Raw genomic sequence first — 18,575 nt, 5'->3', positions numbered from 1 at the left:
ACTGAAGTCTCTGTGTGTAAAACATCTGTGGGCATCACATCTGCAGAATGTTGGCAAGAAAAATACATCTTCACAACTGTATCCTGGGTCACTGGGAATTTACTTCTGGACACTGGAGGTAATTATTTCAAAAGTAGGAATTACTAGTAGTAGAATTTGTTTCTCTCACTTGGCCAGTTTTCATGTCTGATTTTGAGGATCTGAATTCAAGTCATAGGAAAGACAAGTTCCCGGAGGTTCTATGGTCCCTCTGTGGCACTCCTCTACCTGTGGGCCCCTGGTGTTGGCAATGTTTGAGTGGATCTGAAAAAGTAAGAGAGCTGTATCAAGTGGTCCAGAGCTTGAGATGGGGTCACAAACCCTAGGGCTAAGATTGCCTGGGCTCTGCTTCATCTTAGCATGGTGGTCCTGTGCTACTCAACTTTGATAAAAGGAGGTTTTATGAAGAATCTTACTTCTTTTTCTTTTTAGTCTCTACCATAGTGCATGATGAATCCTACAGAATTGTGAGTTAATTTGTTCTTAGCTTGGATGCTCCTGGAACCAAATGTTTCTTTCTTATTTTGATCCTTTCTTTTCAGAATTTACTTGTGTATGAGTTGGAATTAGTACTTGAACTCAGGGCCTTTTGCTTTTTTGCTTATTTGTTTGTTTGGGGATTGTGTGTATGTGTGTGTGCATGTATGCTTGTATGGGGACTGTGCTCTGTCTCTGAACTTCTGCTCTAGGCTAGCACTCTACCACTTGAGCCACACCTCCACTTATGGCTTCTTGCTGGTTAATTGAAGGTAAGAGCAGCTCACATTTGTTTGCTCAGTCTGGGTTTGAACTGTGATCCTCAGATTTCAGCCTCCTGAGTAACAGACGTGAGCCCCTGGCACCCAGAATTTCTTTTTATCTGTGACTTCAGGTACATTGAGGAAATGTTGACATTTATCACATGTTGGTCAGAGAAGGCTAGTTCAGGGATGATGGGTTAAAGGCCACATTTTCTCACATTGGTAGGTGATAGACCTAACTCAAAGCTACAACAGTCTTGCCAGATCGCACCCTTGGCACAAGTTTCTCAACTCATTGCTTTACTATGCAAAAGTAGTCATTTTAACTCAGGAAACTAATCCCCAAGGAAAGCCAGCATGCTAATAATGCTCTATTAAGAGATACAGCCCAACAGGCAGATTGAGAGATAGAGAATAGAGAACCGAGGTACAGAAGTAGAGAAGGCAAATACAAGGCAATAGGTCATCAAGTTGGTCATAGTTTCTCCCAGCTGATTGCTGAGGCCATGTAGCATCTCTCTGCAGTCTCAGGCAGATGATGACCAGGGAGAAAAATCCAAGCAATTTACCTGCTGGTTTCATTCATGTCTCTCAGAGTCTACCTTATGGATTGTTGATACTCTGCACAGCAAAAGTATGGAGGGAGTCCTTCTGACATACCTGGATAGGAATTGTGGGTAGGGAAGATAGGAATTGTGGGTAGGCAAGAAGCAACCCTTCCAAAGCTAGCAGTCTTTAAACACCCAAAGCCAATGGGTTGGACTTGGGGCGTCAAAGGCTTCTAGATCTAAGCCCTCCAAGCTAAGGACCTATTGCTCCAAACTCGAGAAGCCATGGATTTACAGTCCAGGGCATTCAATGGGTAGATATTGCATTGAGCTTTAACCATCTGCAGCCCAGCACTGGGCAGCTGCCACAATCCTCAACTTCCAATAATAGGTAGAAGCAGTAGCAGAAAAAAATCAAGCAGCATCAACAGGCAGCACCTGCTAGTGATATATAGCCCTCAACTAGGACTCAGGTGCTAGAACTCTCTTTAATATGGAGATGAGTGTTATTATAGTTCTTGGGTCTCATCCTTTCTAGGTTGGTGTACTACTACTAATCTATGTCTCTAACCCTGATTTTCACTGTGTGTGTTTATGTGTGTGTGCATGGGTACTGTGGCTTGAACTCAAGAATTGGGCACTTTCTTTTGGCTTTTTCCCTGAAGCTCGGCATTTTACCACTTGAGCCACAGCTTTGGATTTTTGCTGGTTAACTAGAGATAAGAATCTTGTGGACTTTTCTAGCTAGGCTGGCTTTGCTACATAATCTGCAAATCTCAGCCCCCTGAATAGTTAGGATTATAGCTGTGAACCACCAATCACAACTCAGTCTGTCATGTAAATTGATGCCGCCACCAATCAGAACTCAGTCTCTCAAGTAAATGAAAACCATATTTCTTTTTTTTTTTTTTTTTGCCAGTCCTGGGTCTTGGACTCAGGGCCTGAGCACTGTCCCTAGCTTCCTTTTGCTCAAGGCTAGCACTCTGCCACTTGAGCCACAGCGCCACTTCTGGCTGTTTTCTGTATATGTGGTGCTGGGGAATCGAACCCAGGGCCTCATGTATACAAGGCAAGCTCTCTTGCCACTAGGCCATATCCCCAGCCCCGAAAACCATATTTCAACCAATCACAGTGCAGTCCTTCATAGCACTAAAGGACCATGTTTGTACCATTCATAGTCCTTTTGCTGGGCCATCAGGGGAAGTCTCCCCTCAGGCCTGGGTAAAATAGCTTTACTTCAGAGTCATCTAGAGTTCACCGGGACTTTTGGTGGATGGCAAAAATTCTGGTGTAAAATATTTGAAAGAGCTATGATTATAATGTAGCTTCCTCAAGGTGTCTGTATGGTGTTTAATGTAATTGGGGATAGTATGAGGGCAGTCTGGTTGGAAACTTGACTGGTATTTCTCTTCTCAAAAGAGCTGGGGCTTCAGCAAAAGGTCTAGCAGTTGTCAGTTATGGAATGAAAATTATCCTTAGCTTATTTGAAGCAAAGTAAACATCAAAGGGTATTTTTACAATGTACATCAGCAGTGTCTAATAGTATTTAAGAGCATGTATTAGCTAGATGCTAGTGGCTCACACCTGTAATCCTACCTGCCCAGCAGGCTGAGATCTGTGGATCATAGTTTGAAAGTAGCCCACACAGAAAAGTCTCATCTTCAATTAAACATCAAAAAGGCAAAATTGGAGCTATGGCTCAAATAGTAAAGCATTAGTCTTGAGTGAAAAAGCCAGTGAAAGCCCAAGGTCCTGAGTTCAAGACCAAATAGTGGCATTTTAAACAACAAGAAAGAAAGAAACTAGCAATGCTCAGCTCTTGCCCCAGTGGCCCAGGGAAATATGAGTCCTTTTGATTTGATGAAAACTGCCTTCCTTGCCCTTTAGCAGCCACTGAGGCTCCCTGGCCTCCTTGGATCCCGTGGAGCTGTGCTTGGCACTAGAAATAACTCCAGTTTCCACACAGCACATGCAGCGTCAGTCCCAAAGAGCCTGACATAGCTCCCAGAAGGCTGTGTCCTCTGTCCCAGGAGATGAAGTGATGCATAGTGGTGTCCGAGGCCTTATTCTAGGGTGTGGTAAGAATCTTGGCAAATAATTAAAGCTCAGAAAACTAGAATTGCTGAGGATACCTAGACAACCCAATGGCTGGCTGCAAATTCATTGGCATGAGGTATCAAAACCCTTCTTAGAGCCAGGCACTCATGCCTATAATCCTAGCTACTCAGGAGGTTGAGATTTGAGGATCACAAAGCCAGCTCGGGCAGGGAAGTTTATGAGACTCTTATCTCCACCAAAAACTATCCCAAAAGAGCTGGAAGTGGAGCAGTGGCTCAAGTGATAGAGTGCTAACTTTGAGCTAAAGAAGCTCAGGGACAATGCCCAGGTCCTGAGTTCAAGCTCTAGGATAGCACCAACACACACACACACACACACACACACACACACACACACACACACACACTTTTTGAGCTAAGTGCACATGGTTCACAACTCTAATCCTTCCTGCTCAGAAGGCTCAGATCTGAGGAGCATGGTTCAAAGCCAGTCCAGGCTGGAAAGTCTATGAGATTCTTATCTGCAATTAAGCAGCAAAAAGCTACAAGTGTGACTGGAGCATATGGTAGGTAGAGCATCAGCCTTGAGTGAAAGAGTTAAGGGACAGTGCCCAGGCCCTGGTTTCAAGACCCAGTACCAACACAAAACAATACAACAACAAAAATCCCTAACAAACAACAACAAAAACCCAAATCCAGATAACAAAAAACCTGCTTAGGATTTGTCTTGAGAAACATCCTAATGGTTATGGTTTTCAAAGTCATTGTGCCATTTCTTTCTCATTTCCATCTCCTTCCCTTAGTTCCAGAACTTTAGTCGAGGGTATTTGATGCAGAGTTACCCCTCATCCAGAGCTTACACACCTGGCCTGTGACTCCCTCTGCTCTTCATGTCCTCATAGTTTCCCACTGGATTCTTCTCACAATTGTCTATTTCTTTTTTTGATTAAAAGTCTCTGTCCACTTTCAGCTCCCAGTAAAGGATACAATTCAGCCAGGTGCCAGTAGCTCACACCTGTAATCCTGGCTACTCAGGAGGCTGAGATCTCAAGAACACTGTTCAAAGCCAGCCCAAGCAGGAAAGTCCATGAGATTCTTATCTCCAATGAACCATTAAAAAGCAGAAGTAGAGATGTGACTGAAGTGGTAGAGCACCAACCTTAAATGATAAAGTGAAAGATGAGCACAGGGACCTGAGTTCAAGCCCCAGTATGGGGCTTGGAAGACACCTCACCCCTCTTTGCCTCGCTAACTTCCACTCACTCTGTTCTCCCTAACTTCAGTAGAACTTTCCTGAGTCCCACAAAGTGAAGCAGATGGATCTATCTCAGACATCACATGTCATAGCCTTCTTCTGTTCACAACAGTGAATTTATTGGTGCAATTATAAAATTTGCATTTGTGTTCCCCACTGAAGTACCAGTCCCCTAATGATAGGGAGTGAGAGTATCTTGGCATGGTGTCTCACAATCATAGCAGCTGGCTGTAATAAATCTCTCTCACATGCATGTACAATCAGAATACTTACATTAATAAGCAAACACCCAAATCTGTATGTACATCTACCAACTCCATCTCCATCTCTTTCATCTCCATCCCTATCATCTCCATCTCCATCTGTATTTCTCATTGATCCCCAAGATGGGTATCAAAGCCAGGGTTTTCTACATGCTAGGCAAGTACACTAACACCAGTTTAGATCTATAGCCCCTGCCCTCTATCTTTTTTGACTCTTTTATCTTCATTCGCTTTCCATCCCACAAGACAAGAATTCCTGCAATGTGAGGTGGGGGAGTGCCGCTGCTATCATTTTGTGATGGTTGTCATGATGGCTTTTCAGAAAGTAATTGACTTTAATTATACCCCAAACCTGACCCTTTGGATGGAACTGAAGAATAACTGGTGAGTGAAAAATGGTTTGGAATGATCCTGCTGGGTCCAATTACCAGGAAACAAAGTGACTGCACAGATTAAGGCTGTATAAACTCGGGCTCTCCAACATGGAGCCCACAGTATCCATTCATTATATCTGCCCTGTGGCTTGTCTGGGGTCTGGGGGGAAACTGGTCTTCTCATTCTTCAAGTCATTTGTCTTCTGTGGAAGATAATCTCAGAGTTGTAGGGACCAAGGGAGAAATATGTAAGCTCTCAAGATTAACAGCTGCCACCTTCTATCCATCAAAGGCAAAGTCTATGCTTGTCTAGATTTGGAATTGCAGGGAAGGCTGGAGTCACTCCCAGCTTCAGACCAAAAAGAGGTATTTGTCAGAGTTCTTCTCTGCTTTTGATCTAGTGTTGTTAAGTTGGTGTGCAGAGAGAGAGAGAGAGAGAGAGAGAGAGAGAGAGAGAGAGAGAGAGAGAGAGAGAGTAGAATAGAGGAAAAGTTCTCCTGGCCTAAATCAAGCCATGAACTAAAAGGCTAAGGGAGAGTATAGGCCCTGAGTTCAAAGCCCCAGGACTGGCAAAATAAAATAATTAAAAAGATTCAACTTCCTCAACAACCAAAAACCATCATAACACTCATAAAAAAAAGTTAACAAAGAACTAGGTGCTGGTGGCTAATGCCTATAATCCTAGCTACTCAGGAGACTGAGATTTGATTGCAGTTCAAAACCAGTCCAGGGAGGAAAGTCTGTGAGACTTATGTACAATTAACCACCAGAAAAATAGAAGTGGTCCTGTGGCTCAAGTGGTAGAGTGGTAGTCTTGAGCCAAAGAAGCTCAAGGACAGCACCCAAGGCCTTGAGATCAAGCCCCAGGACCGGCACACACACACCAAAAAAAAAGTTGAGAGAAAAAGTAGAGAGGGAAGAGAAATATTAACTTCTATCTGGAAACAGAGCAATCTCCTTGGCCATCAGATGGGAACTGAAGTTCCCAAGGTATGAGCTGTGTTTGGTAATGGGTGAAAGGATGACTTGATTGTACCTAGCTCTTGATCCTAGGTACAGAAGTTTGTGGGGACCCCCAAAACAGTGACTACCCGAGGGTGTTAAAAGGGCCTGACATTTTAGATTGTGGGTGCCTTCTCTACTTCTTATCTTCTGGGACCTCCTATACCCAGTTCAATTTGTTTGGCGAAGAGCTCCTTGCTCCATTGTTTCTTTGTATGTGTAATGGAACTTGAATTCAGAGGCTCACACTCTTGCTTGGCTTTTTCTACTCAAGGCTGGTGCTCTACAACTTCAACCACAGCTTCACTTTCAGCATTTTGTTCCTGGCAATTGGAGATAAGCATCTCACAAATTTTCCTGCCCAGGTTGGTTTTGAATAAAGAACTTCAGATTTCAGCCTCCCACGTAGCTAGAATTATAGGTGCAAGCCACTAGCAACCTGAAATGTGTCTGTAAAATTAAAAGAAAACAAAACAAACTACTTGTTTTGAGATATAGCCACAATGCAATTTTCTTATCTAAAATATTAACAATGATTTCTTAATCACATCAAACATGAAATCAATGTTCAATTCATTCATCAGTATATTGATGCTTTGTAAATATTCAGTTTGTCAAAGTTTGTTTAAACCCAGATCCAAGCCAGATCTGTTACAACATACCAGGATGTCTTTTACATCTTTTTAGATTTGCCTGTTCTATTTCCTCACTATTTTTTCTCTCAACAGTTTTTGTTTTTATGGTTGTTATGATGGTTTGGGTTGTTGAAGAAGCTGACTCTTTCTTTTGGGGGGAGGGGTTAATTGGGGATAAGAGTCTTTATGGACTTGCCTGCCTGGGCTGGCTTTGAACCTTGAGCCTCAGATCTCAGTTTCCTGAATAGCTAGGATTATACGTGTGAGCCACCATGCCAAGCAAAAGCTGAGTCTTTAACTTGAAGTTTCTACCACTCTGGATCTTGTGATTGTGGCCTATGGTGTCACTTATTCAGTGTGACCAAATGCAGGGTATTTTTTTGTGCATTTATAATTAAATCCTGATCTTGGTCAAGCTTAGCTTTCAGGGTTTGGGAGAGACTGGTCCAATGATAATGCTGCCCAGCGATTTCAATGGTGCTTTGTTGTCTCTCCCTACAAGCTGACAATTAATATCTGTAACTTCATAGGTCTTACAGATAGGAATTCATTCTTTCATGCCTTCTTGTGTTAGCTGTGTCTCTGGAGACAACTCCTCTCTTTCAACTCTGGCAATCCCTCAAAAAGCTAGGCACATAGGAAAAAATTATATAAATGCTATGGTTTTCCCTTTTATTTGCAAGGCTTTTCAAATGAAACTCTAATTTGAGACAGTTATGGATTTACTGAAGTTTTAAGAATGATCATGAGCACCGCTTACCCAGTTCTCCTGCTTTGGTAACATCTGGCAAAGCCATAGCATGGTTCACAGCTAGAAAAAAGACAGCAGTGCAGTACATTTGGACATTCTGAAGCTACTTAAAACCTTCCTGCTCATAACTTCCAGGTCTCTAATGACCACAAAGAATTTCTATAATTTGGGCATTGTATGAATATTCAACAAAAATAAAAATTGAATGTGGGCTGAGATGTAGCTCAATGACAAAGCGCTTGCCTAGCAAGTGTAATGTCCTGGGTTCAATCCCCAGTATCAAAAAAGAAAAGACAAAAAAAAAATACAGTTAAAAAAATCTAATGTGTTCTACAGGGACTGCATTTATTTTTAGTTAGTATTTTTATTGGGACAGATATCCACAGCTACATCAGGACACAAATGAACAGCTCATTGGCTATTGTTGTTGAATAATACTCCAGGAGAGTCATACAGTGATACACGCTGATAGACCAATGATTTGGTTATTCATTAGTAAATGTCTGATTATAGGGTTTTGTTTGTTTGTTTTGGTGCCAGTTCTATGCCATGAACTCAAATCTTGGGGAGTGTCCCTGGGACTTTTATATTGCTCTACCAGTTGAGCCGCAGCTCCATTTCTGACTTTTTGCCTGTTATTAATTGGAGATAGGAATCTCACAGACTTTCCTGCCTGGGATGGATTTGAACTGCAATCTTCTGATCTGAGCCTACTGAGTAGCTAGGGTTACAGGTATGAGTCACCAGTGTCCAGCTAGTTTTACTTTTTAACTAACTGTCTAAGATATATCTAGTTATTTCTATATGGTTTCAGGGAAGGATTATAGTTTTAATTCTTAAGTTTTTTTTTTTTGGTTTTGTTTTTTTTGTCAGTTGTGGGGCTGGAACTCTGGGCCTGGGCACTGTCCCTGAGCTCTTCAATTCAAAGCTAGCACTCAACCACTTGAGCCACAGCAGCACTTCCAGTTTTCTGGTGGTTAATTGGAGATCAGAGTCTAATGGCCTTTCAGGCCCAGGCTGGCATTGAACCTCCATCGTCAGCTCTCAGCCTCCTGAGTAGCTAAGATTACAGACATGAGCCACTGGTGCCCAGCTAATTTTTAATTTTAATTTTTAATATATATTGGTTACTCTTATATGGTATGAGGTAAAGGTTTGTGTTCATGTCTTCCACTTCAGCTTGTAAGTATCCTGGTAGAGAATACTGTAGAGAATACCTCCTTTCACAGAATTACCTTAGAACCTAGGTTGAACACTGTTGGACCATTCATGAATGGATCCATTATTGTACTTTACCTTGTCCAAATTAGAGTTATTTTTCTTTACAGAAATTACCATTCTGCCTCAATTCATATAGTTGTATATAAAGATAAATCTTCAAATAAGTTGACAGAAACCCTCAGACATATTTTTTAATTATTCTAGCTACTTTATGTCCTTTGTATTTCTAGGTAAATATCATATATTCTCAGGAGTTTCTGAAATGCCAGGTGTGGGAATGAGATCACAGTGAGTCTTAGATGAATCTGTGGACAAAGACATCATATTTACATTGAAAATTTCAGACCAGAATATGAGCTCCCTTTCTATGTATTTCTGCTACTGAGTTTATCATTTTTTTCAGGGGCCTGGAAAATGTTAATATAAAATGAACTGGCAATGGTGGCTCATTACTGTAATTCTAGCTACTCAGGAGGCTGAGATCTGAGGATTATGGTTCAAAGCCAGTCTCAGGAGACAAATGTGTAAGACACTTATCTCCAATTAACTACCAAGAAGCTAGAAATGGGGGTGTGGCTCAAGTGGTAGTGCACTAGTCTGGAGTGTAAAAGCCAAGCAAGAGCAAGGAGCCATAAGTTCAAGTCTCAGTACCAGCACACGCACACACACACACACCCCACCTCCCCATGCACACACATGGATTCCTAATTCATTCTAGTAGTATATGGCTTCACTTTACATTATTGATATGGCATGCATAATCTTTTTTCTCTAATAAAAAAATTTCTTGTTTCCAACAAGGCAGAGATGATGAATGCTTCGCCTCATCACACATTAAGAATCCAATGATCTCCAATCAACAGTACCATTGGCTATAGCAGAAAGGCTTTCTAAAAGCAGTTCAAGTTTTTTCATAGGTCTTTTTTTATCACAAGGTATATCCTATTAGGAATATACAATCAAATTGCCATTTTTGAAAGAAACTTAGAACGTTTCCTCTGTGTATATTTTGGTAGAAGTCAAGTTGTTTCTGTAAAGTCAGTAACTATTTTAGGCCTTGCAGACCATAAATGACCTCTGTAACTTTTTCCTGTGCTCCTCTCTTTCTTCCCTCTTCCCCTTCCCCCTCCTTCTCCTCCTCCTGCTTCATGCAGTAAACTCCACAGTTACTCTTTTACATAGTTGTGGTAAAGATGTAAGAGTGACTTAAAACTTGCTTTTTGCAGAGAAAGTTTGACTTCTTACTTGTACACACACATACACATATATACATACACACACATATATATTCAACAAACATAGGGACAGTGATGTCAGAGCTAGCTTACTGAGTTAAACACTTGGGAGGGGAAGTTCCTTATCATAAATGCTTCTAATATGTGACATCTTCTCTATGTCAGTCCCAGTTTAGATTGAGGGAAGTTTAATTCAGTTGATGCTAACTAATGATAGTCAAACATGAAAGTAAAGCCCATAGTCACAAAATTCACCCTTTTTCCAATATAAAAAGCAACTTGGAGTATTTCTCTTATGTCAATGAACAATCTGGGCTTCAGAGTTCTGTATGTTAGAAGGTGATCTCACCAAACAAACACACATATATACACATACATACATTAAACACACATAAAATGTATGAGTGCATTCATGAACATATCCATACATGTCCACATTCCTAAGCATATGTACATAAGCATGCATACAAATACATACATGTGTGCACAAACATGCATGCACACATACAAGTATATCCTTATACACACACATAAACATATATACACATATGTACACAAACATAAGCACATACATATAAGCAGAAACATGCATATATATATACAATATACATAAACAGCATATATACATACAAACACAAGCACATATATACAAACATACATATATACAAACACACAAGCACATACACACAGATATGCAAACATACACATATACACAAACAAATACATGAAAATGCACACATGTACAAATATCCATGTATATACACATGCATAGACACATGCATACTAATGACAAGCATATACATACAAATGTACACATGCATGTTCAAACATAAATTCATGCTCACATACCTGCACACAGACACATAATTTAGAAAACAAACACAAGTAGCTGTGTCCTTATGAGAATTTTTGGTTGCTAGTAAGCTAATATATACAAGAAAATATTTTGTGATAGATAAAAAAGTTTTCTAAATACAATAGTTAGTATGGTTTAAATTTATGTTTCCTTAATGCTGGTCTACGTATGGATCAAATAAAGTCACAATAACATTTCTGTTTCAGTGTGGGGGAAAATCCAAGACAAAGGGGTCCATTGTTCTTGTAGTCCCTAGCAATGCATGTGACTATTTAGCTGGGTTATTTGAAACCTGAAAAAATAAATCCTGACTGGGAGAATATCTTTATCAGTAATACATAAGGCAAAGGCCTACTATCCCAAATATACAAGGAACTCAGAAACTAACAAACCAAAGCTAACAAACCAATCATGAAATGGGCAAAGGAGCTTAGGAGAAACTTTTCAGAAGAAGAATGGAAAGAAACACATGAGGAAAGGCTCATCATTCCTGGCTATAAAGGAAATGGAAATTAAAACAACTCTGAGATCCCATCTCATCCCAGTTAGATTGGCCAACATTGTAAATTCAAGCAAACACAAATGTTGGTGGAAATGTGAGGGGGAAGGAACCCTATTGAACTGATGGTGGGAATGCAAACTAGTATAACCACTCTGGACAGCACTCTGATGTTCCTCAAAAAACTAAACACAGATCTTTCCTATGACCCAGCCATTACACTCCTGGGCCTCTACCCAGAACATCACAAGCCAGGATACCATAAAGATACTTGCACATCCATGTTCACTGCTGCATTATTCACAATAATCAAGTTGTAGAAACAGCCCTGATGTCCCAGAATAGATGAGTGGATCCATGTTAAGTGATGAAAGCCAAGCTCAGAGAGATGACTATCATATGTTTACTCTTGTATGTGGAAGCTAGATAGAAAACACAGCAGGACATGGTCAATTATACACGTTTTTAGGTATTCACACACAGTGAGACCGAAGGAGGAACAGAAAGGCATAATGCCTCTGTACGTCTGTTCATACAAAAAATAATATTTATCAAAAATGAACTCTAAGAAATAGAAACAAAGTTTTTTTTCTTTTTTTTTGTTCTGTTTATTCATTTGTATGTCTTTTGGAATGTAAGGATAGGCACAGAAATGGAGGGACGGAGAGTGAACAAATGCACCGGTGGGACTCACTGGACACTACGTTGAAAATGAACTCTACAACTTGTAGGTGGGGGCAGGAGGGAAAAAATGGGAGAGAGCCAGGGAAATGGTGACATTATCCAAAAAGCAATGTACTCTTGACCTGATATATGTAACTATAACCCCTCTGTATATCACCTTTATAATAACAATAAAATATTTAAAATAAATAAATAATAAATCCTGTTACTAGATTCCAGTGGTTCATGCCTTTGGTTCAAAGCCAACCCAAAGAGGAAAGTGCATGAGACACAGGGACTTAACATACAGCTTTTCTCCTCATACACCTGAAGGTGGAATGTAGCTCCTTCATCTGGGTCCCTAGCCTGTGGCTCAGTCATTCCTGAGGCTCTCAATGCTCCATGAATCTCCCCCAGAGAAAAGGAAGGAGTGATCTGGAGAAAGTACATGTCTGTGAGCACAATTCCTACACAACTAGTTCTAGGGCCGTAATATTCCTTGTTTCTGTTCCACTGGGAACTATCACCTCCATGGCTTGTCCAGAAGCAAGTTGAGGCTGGAAGTGGTGGTCCATTTGGACAGCCACTTCTCCAAAGTAACCATTCCATGGAAAGGAAGGTAGGACTTGAGTAGATAGTCAGCTTTGCTCCTTTCTCATCCAGACAGAGAAGAGCAGCAGAGCTGACACTTTCTGCAATACCATGTGGAGGGGTGGGCACTGAAAGGATTTTGAAAACCTATTAGACTCTTAGGAAGCTCCTCCATATTTGCCTTATCCCACTCAACCCCAAATCCATTCATGGGTTGCATAATGATACCATTCATAAATGACCATTGTGTGACTGGGACTCGAGCTTCTGTGGTAAGCAAATAGTGTAGCTGAGTTTGTGTTACTGCACTCTGCCAAGTTCACACAATGAAAAATTTGTCAGAGTGAATTCTCATCCATTTGGTGACAAGTGTAATGCATTTCAAAAAACAAACTTAAACTCAGCATCTGGCGTCTCATGGTTCCAACCTCAGCTACTCAGGGGGCTGACATCTGAGAATCCTGATTCAAAACCAGTCCAGGCAGACAAATCTGTGATTCTTATCTCCAATTAACTAGCAAAAAGCTGAAAGTGAAGGAGTAACTCAAACAGTAGAGCACCAGGCTTGAGAGGGGGAAAAAAAGCTAAGGGACAGCACCTAGGCCAAGTGTTCAAGCTCCAGTACACACACACACACACACACACACACACACACACACACACACACACAGATTAAAATGCTCCAAAATTATAAGCCCTGGTGGCTCATGCTTGTAATTCTCACTACTTAGAAGGCTGAGATATGAGGATTGTAGTTTAAAACCAGCCTGAGAGGAAAGTCTGTGAGACTCTTGACTCCAACTAACCATCAAAAGTGCTTGCCTAGTATGCATGAAGCCCTGGGTTTGGTTCCTCAGTATCACATAAACAGAAATAGCTAGAAGTAGTACTGTGGCTCAAAGTGGTAGAGTGCTAGCCTGGAGCCCAGAGATGCTCAGGGACAGAGCCCAGGCCCTGAGTTCAAGCCCCAGGACTGGCAAAAAAAAAAGTCAGAAGTGGAGGTGTGGCTCAAGTGGTAGAACATGACCCTTTAGCAAACACTGCTCAGAGGCAGCACCCAGGCCCTGAGTTTCAGCCCTCATTACTGGCACCACCATCACAACTGAAAAAATTTTTTGATTTTTTTCCCCCAAGGACATGAACCATGCCCTAACTTCTGGGACCTTCCAGTTACTGTCTGTACAATGGAAATTGCATTATTTGCCCCACAACCATTCCTGATATGGACATACTAAACACAAACAGCTTTCCAAACTGTGCAGTGTGGGGTGTGTTTATAGTTAGCATCAGGCATCTGTCATCTGCACCCCCATCCCCCTCCTTTAGCTCCACCCTCCCTCCCAGAGAGATTGCTGTTATTACTCATTGCTTTTATGTCTGCCCTGGCTACTATTTTGTGTGATGTAGATAAAACATTCCTCGTTTCCTTAGTATCTTGACTACAGGAAAAATGACAGTCATTAATGCATACTATTAAATTATGTCAAACACTCAACTCACACTTTCTGCTGAATACCAAGTAGATTTGGGTTAAAAGAAAAACCTGATGTAGATTTGAGGTTGTAATTGGAATTCTCCTTGGTCTCCCTTCATCTCTACACCTCTTTTTCTTGTGTGTGTGTGTGTGTGTGTGTGTGTGTGTGTGTGTGTGTATGTGTGTGTGTGTGTGTGTACTGGAGTTTGAACTAAAGGCCTGGGTGCTAGATGTTAGCATTTGTGGCCAAGGCTGGTGCTCTACTGCTTGAGCCACAATTCTACTTTTGGCTTTTTGCTATTAAGAGTATCTCAGATTTGTCTGCCCAGGCTGGCTTTGAATCACAATCCTCAGATCTCAAACTCTTGATTTGCTGTGATTATAGGCCTTAACCACCATGGATTAGCTAACTCTTCACTCTTCAAAGTCATGTAAGATGTTAATAAATTTGAAAGGCACAAGAAAAATAATCACAAGGTACAGAACACTGGAGCCAACTGCAGAACAGGACTTCATATCTGTTGACCCATAAGATTGTACTTGACATTGGGAGTATAAAATGTTAGATCAACCAAGGACAAAGAATCATTCTCTTTCCTGAGCGTGCAAGTTTCCCATGAGGACCTTCAGATGGCCGTGGGTCAACTTTACAGTCTTCAGTTTACCCAACTATTTACCGAAGATGACACAGAGGACACTCTCAGGGGAGGAACACAAAGTCACAATGACTATGTGCCTCTGATCATAGAAAGTAATACTTCTCTAAATGAACTCCACGGAATGGAAACAAGAGGGTTTTTCCTCTGTTGCTGTTTTTGTTTTGTTTACCTTTTGTCTTGTTTGGTCATTTATTTGTCTTTGAGAGGGTAAAGGGAGCACAGAAATGGAGGGACAAAGGATAAACAAATGCAGCAGTGGTACTCACAAGACAACTTGTGGGTGGGGATAGGAGGAAAAACTGCTAGAGAGTGAGGAAAGGGGTGACATTGTTCAGAAAGAAATGTCCTCATGATCTGACTTACATAACTGTAACCCCTCTGTCCATCACCTTTATAATAACAATAAATTTTTTTTTAATGAAAGATGACACAAGTGGATCCAGGAAAAGGTCTCTATGATTCACCACATCAGATAATGTTAGGACTTGCCCTGGTGGACATGAGAGCCATCTCCAACCACTTCCTGGTTCCTGCTATACCTTCCTGTATTCACTTTCTGTATCCACTTTGTGCGTGGATATGAGGGCTATCCTCTATTGTTTCCTGCTGTACCTTCCTGCATCTACTTCCTATATCTGAGAATTATACTCTTATCACTTTCTGCTTTCTGCTGTACATTCCTGTATCCAGTAGATGTTTCCTGCTCTGTGTTCTCTATTCCTTTTCTCTGGTAGAACAATTCAACTCTTGTGAATCTACATTTATATATCCATCACTTACTAGGTGGAGGACCACACTGGATATGACTCGCCTTCCTAGGACACATGGGTGTGTAATTTACACACTTGTAAATGCTCCCTTCCCTTTGATATCTGTGTATTTAACTGATACCCTCTAGGTCAGATTCATTTTCTCTACCCACTAAAGAAAGGGGAGAAAGGTAGAAGAATGAAGTGGGAAGGATAGAGAATGTAGGCAAGAATTCATTCTATATACCACAGAATTGCAAAAAATAAGGGAAGGGGTAGGTCAACTGTGGGGAGAGGGGAGAATGAAGATGTTGAAGTGATGACACAGCTCAAGATGCATTATATACAAAAGTGCATTGTTAAGTGGTAAAAACACCCATAAATAAGCTAAAGTTAAGATAAGGGAAGAGGTGGGTGAGAATGTTGAACAAAGTGACATGGATTCAGATGCACTGTATGAATAAACTGCTTCAGTGAATGCCAACTACTTTGTACAACTACTTAAAGATAATAAAAATATTTTTAAGAAGAAAAGGAAAGGAAGAGACAGGAAATATTTAAACAGAGTGAGTTTTTTTTTTGAAAGTAAAAGGAAAGAAAGTAGTCAGAACAAGTTCAGTGGAGTCCTCCTGGAATTATTCTTCATGTTGACTGGATTTCTCAAGCCCACAAGAGATATAATTTCTTGAAAAATAAAAAAATATTGCGTCCTCAGTATTGTAAACCTTCCAATCCACATTCAAGATTTGTATCACTTATTTCACTTCACAACCTAGTAGCATGTATCTTTCACAGCTGAGCTCCTTAAGAAAGCTTGAGACAAGAAAATGAAGATGTTACTAAAAGATGATGATTTGTTAAAATTAAAAAATAAGCAAACATCTTTTGGCCTGAAAATATTCTACAGTAGAAATTTCCACCACTGGGGATCTGCGCCTTATGGTAATATTATTCTGAATCCAGGAGACTCACAAACACATGGCATTTATTTTTTCCTGCATGCTTTCTTGGGGAAAACTCTGCTTGATAATATGTACAATTTATAGGATGGGATTGAAATTCCCATTCTCACACAGGACAGTTAAGGGAGTGTTACCAACAATAAAGAATAAGAGTTATATGGCATTGATTATTATAAATTAGATTTGTTCTTATCCACCCCCATTCTTCTTAATATATTTAGATTCTTTCCTGCAGAAAGCATGAGTTTCTTATTCAACAACAGCTACATCATTAATGATGATTAGAATGAGCTGCAGAGACCTTGATTCTAAAGACATGTATGTGCAAGTGAGATGCAATCTGATTGCAAACACTGACACAGTAGTGGATCAAATCAAAGAAAGAGAAGACCAGAGCAATCCAAAGTACAAATATTCATCAATGAAGCTGTTAAAATACTGGTCCAGAAACAAAAGTACTTGACCTATGAAGGCTGTGCCATGCAAATGCATTTCACTTTTTGTCATGTGTGCAACCACAAGCTTACTAGTAATTTTAGCTGATACAAAACCAAATGTCAGTATATAAAGACAGGGATGCTTTTTAAAAGGCTGAACTGATTTTTTTTTTGGTAGATCATTACAGTTAGTGTAATCACTGATCCAATATGAAGAAAAGGAGAAAGGACACTTGTCCCAGCTATTGTTGATCCATTTTTGCCAACACCACCTGTGAAGATTACACAGAAGTAATTTGTACAGGAAAATATGGTTCCTGCCACAGTACACAGTGCAGGAAAACGTTTTATTTGAATATTCAACACTGGAATCATAGATTGCCAAAATGGAGGTCCTCTAATCACTGCCAGCAAATGCATGATTATTATGAAGATTTGCACTTCAGTCACATCAATTATTCCAAATCGCAATGTTCCAGACACATGAGTCTGCCAGTGTGCACAGTAGAACATAAATGTATCAGCAAAACAACAAAAAAATCCAGTTAGGATTTGTCCTAAGTTGCACTGCAATACAAGTTCTAAGAACCACAAAAGCTGTTGGTAGCGAATCACAACCATGATCAAAAAGTTCTCCCAAAGGAGAACTACTATTGGTTCTTCTTGCCATTTCCCATCTATAGCATCCAAAGATTGGTAAATGAAAATGCAACATGCACAAGCAACATATGCCCACAGAGGTGCCTGCTAAGTAGCTGTAGGGCAGTAGAAGACTAATAAAATAGTTGTACAGATATTTATTGATAGTCCAATGATGGTGATGAGATTTGGAGCAATGCATGAAGGAACTCTTCCAACTAGCCTTTCCCAATACCTTTGCATTAAGGGCTCAAGCAAGGATCATCCAGCAATCTGATATCTGTGCTCTTCTAGTTGCTTTAACTGATGTCTTGACAATGGTGGTGTAGGTAACTGAAACAACTTATTTAATACACACCCTGTAGTACTCATATGCCCAAAGCCCACAGGGGACTCCAGGTGAGAATCTCCTCATCTTTTCCTTGTTGACCAGTGCCCACTCACGGATCTTGGTTTTCTTTTATTTGGAGACAGCAATTTATCTGATTTTGTAGCTTTTTTTGCAGCTATTTATCTGCACTCTGACAAGCACACCTATGAGTCTGGATTCTTTTTTAAACAAAAATGTGTTCTTATTATCTTTAAGTAGTTGTACAAAAGAGTTGCCATTCAAAATGCCAGTTTGTGAGTACACCCACTTCATCATTCTCCCCCATCCCTCTCAACCCTGCCCATCCCCTCAAATTTCTAGTTTCATAGGCTATACTTTGAATATTATAACTGTGTTCTCCCCCCTTTCACTCTTTATTCACCACCTCCTGAACTATCCTCCCCCAACCCCAGAAATCAAGTACCAGCTTCCTGGCATTCATTTTATGAGACTATAGTTAGTTGCTCAAAGAACTTACACCATTGGAATTCTCTCCTGCATATACCATACATTAGTGTTGAGGATTTCCTGTGTATTGTAGTATATTTGCATGAAA

The 18,575-nt window shown here is 40.4% G+C and overlaps 1 pseudogene; it reads right to left on the bottom strand.

Annotated features, from left to right (window-relative positions):
* Positions 1-16,312: 16,312 nt before the first annotated feature.
* On the bottom strand, positions 16,313-18,180 carry LOC125368387 (annotated as a pseudogene).
* Between the last annotated feature and the right edge of the window lie 395 nt (positions 18,181-18,575).

This window comes from Perognathus longimembris, chromosome 20 (assembly GCF_023159225.1).
Source record: "Perognathus longimembris pacificus isolate PPM17 chromosome 20, ASM2315922v1, whole genome shotgun sequence".
In the NCBI taxonomy this organism is placed as follows: domain Eukaryota; kingdom Metazoa; phylum Chordata; class Mammalia; order Rodentia; family Heteromyidae; genus Perognathus; species Perognathus longimembris.
This window is presented reverse-complemented; position numbering and strand designations above follow the sequence as displayed.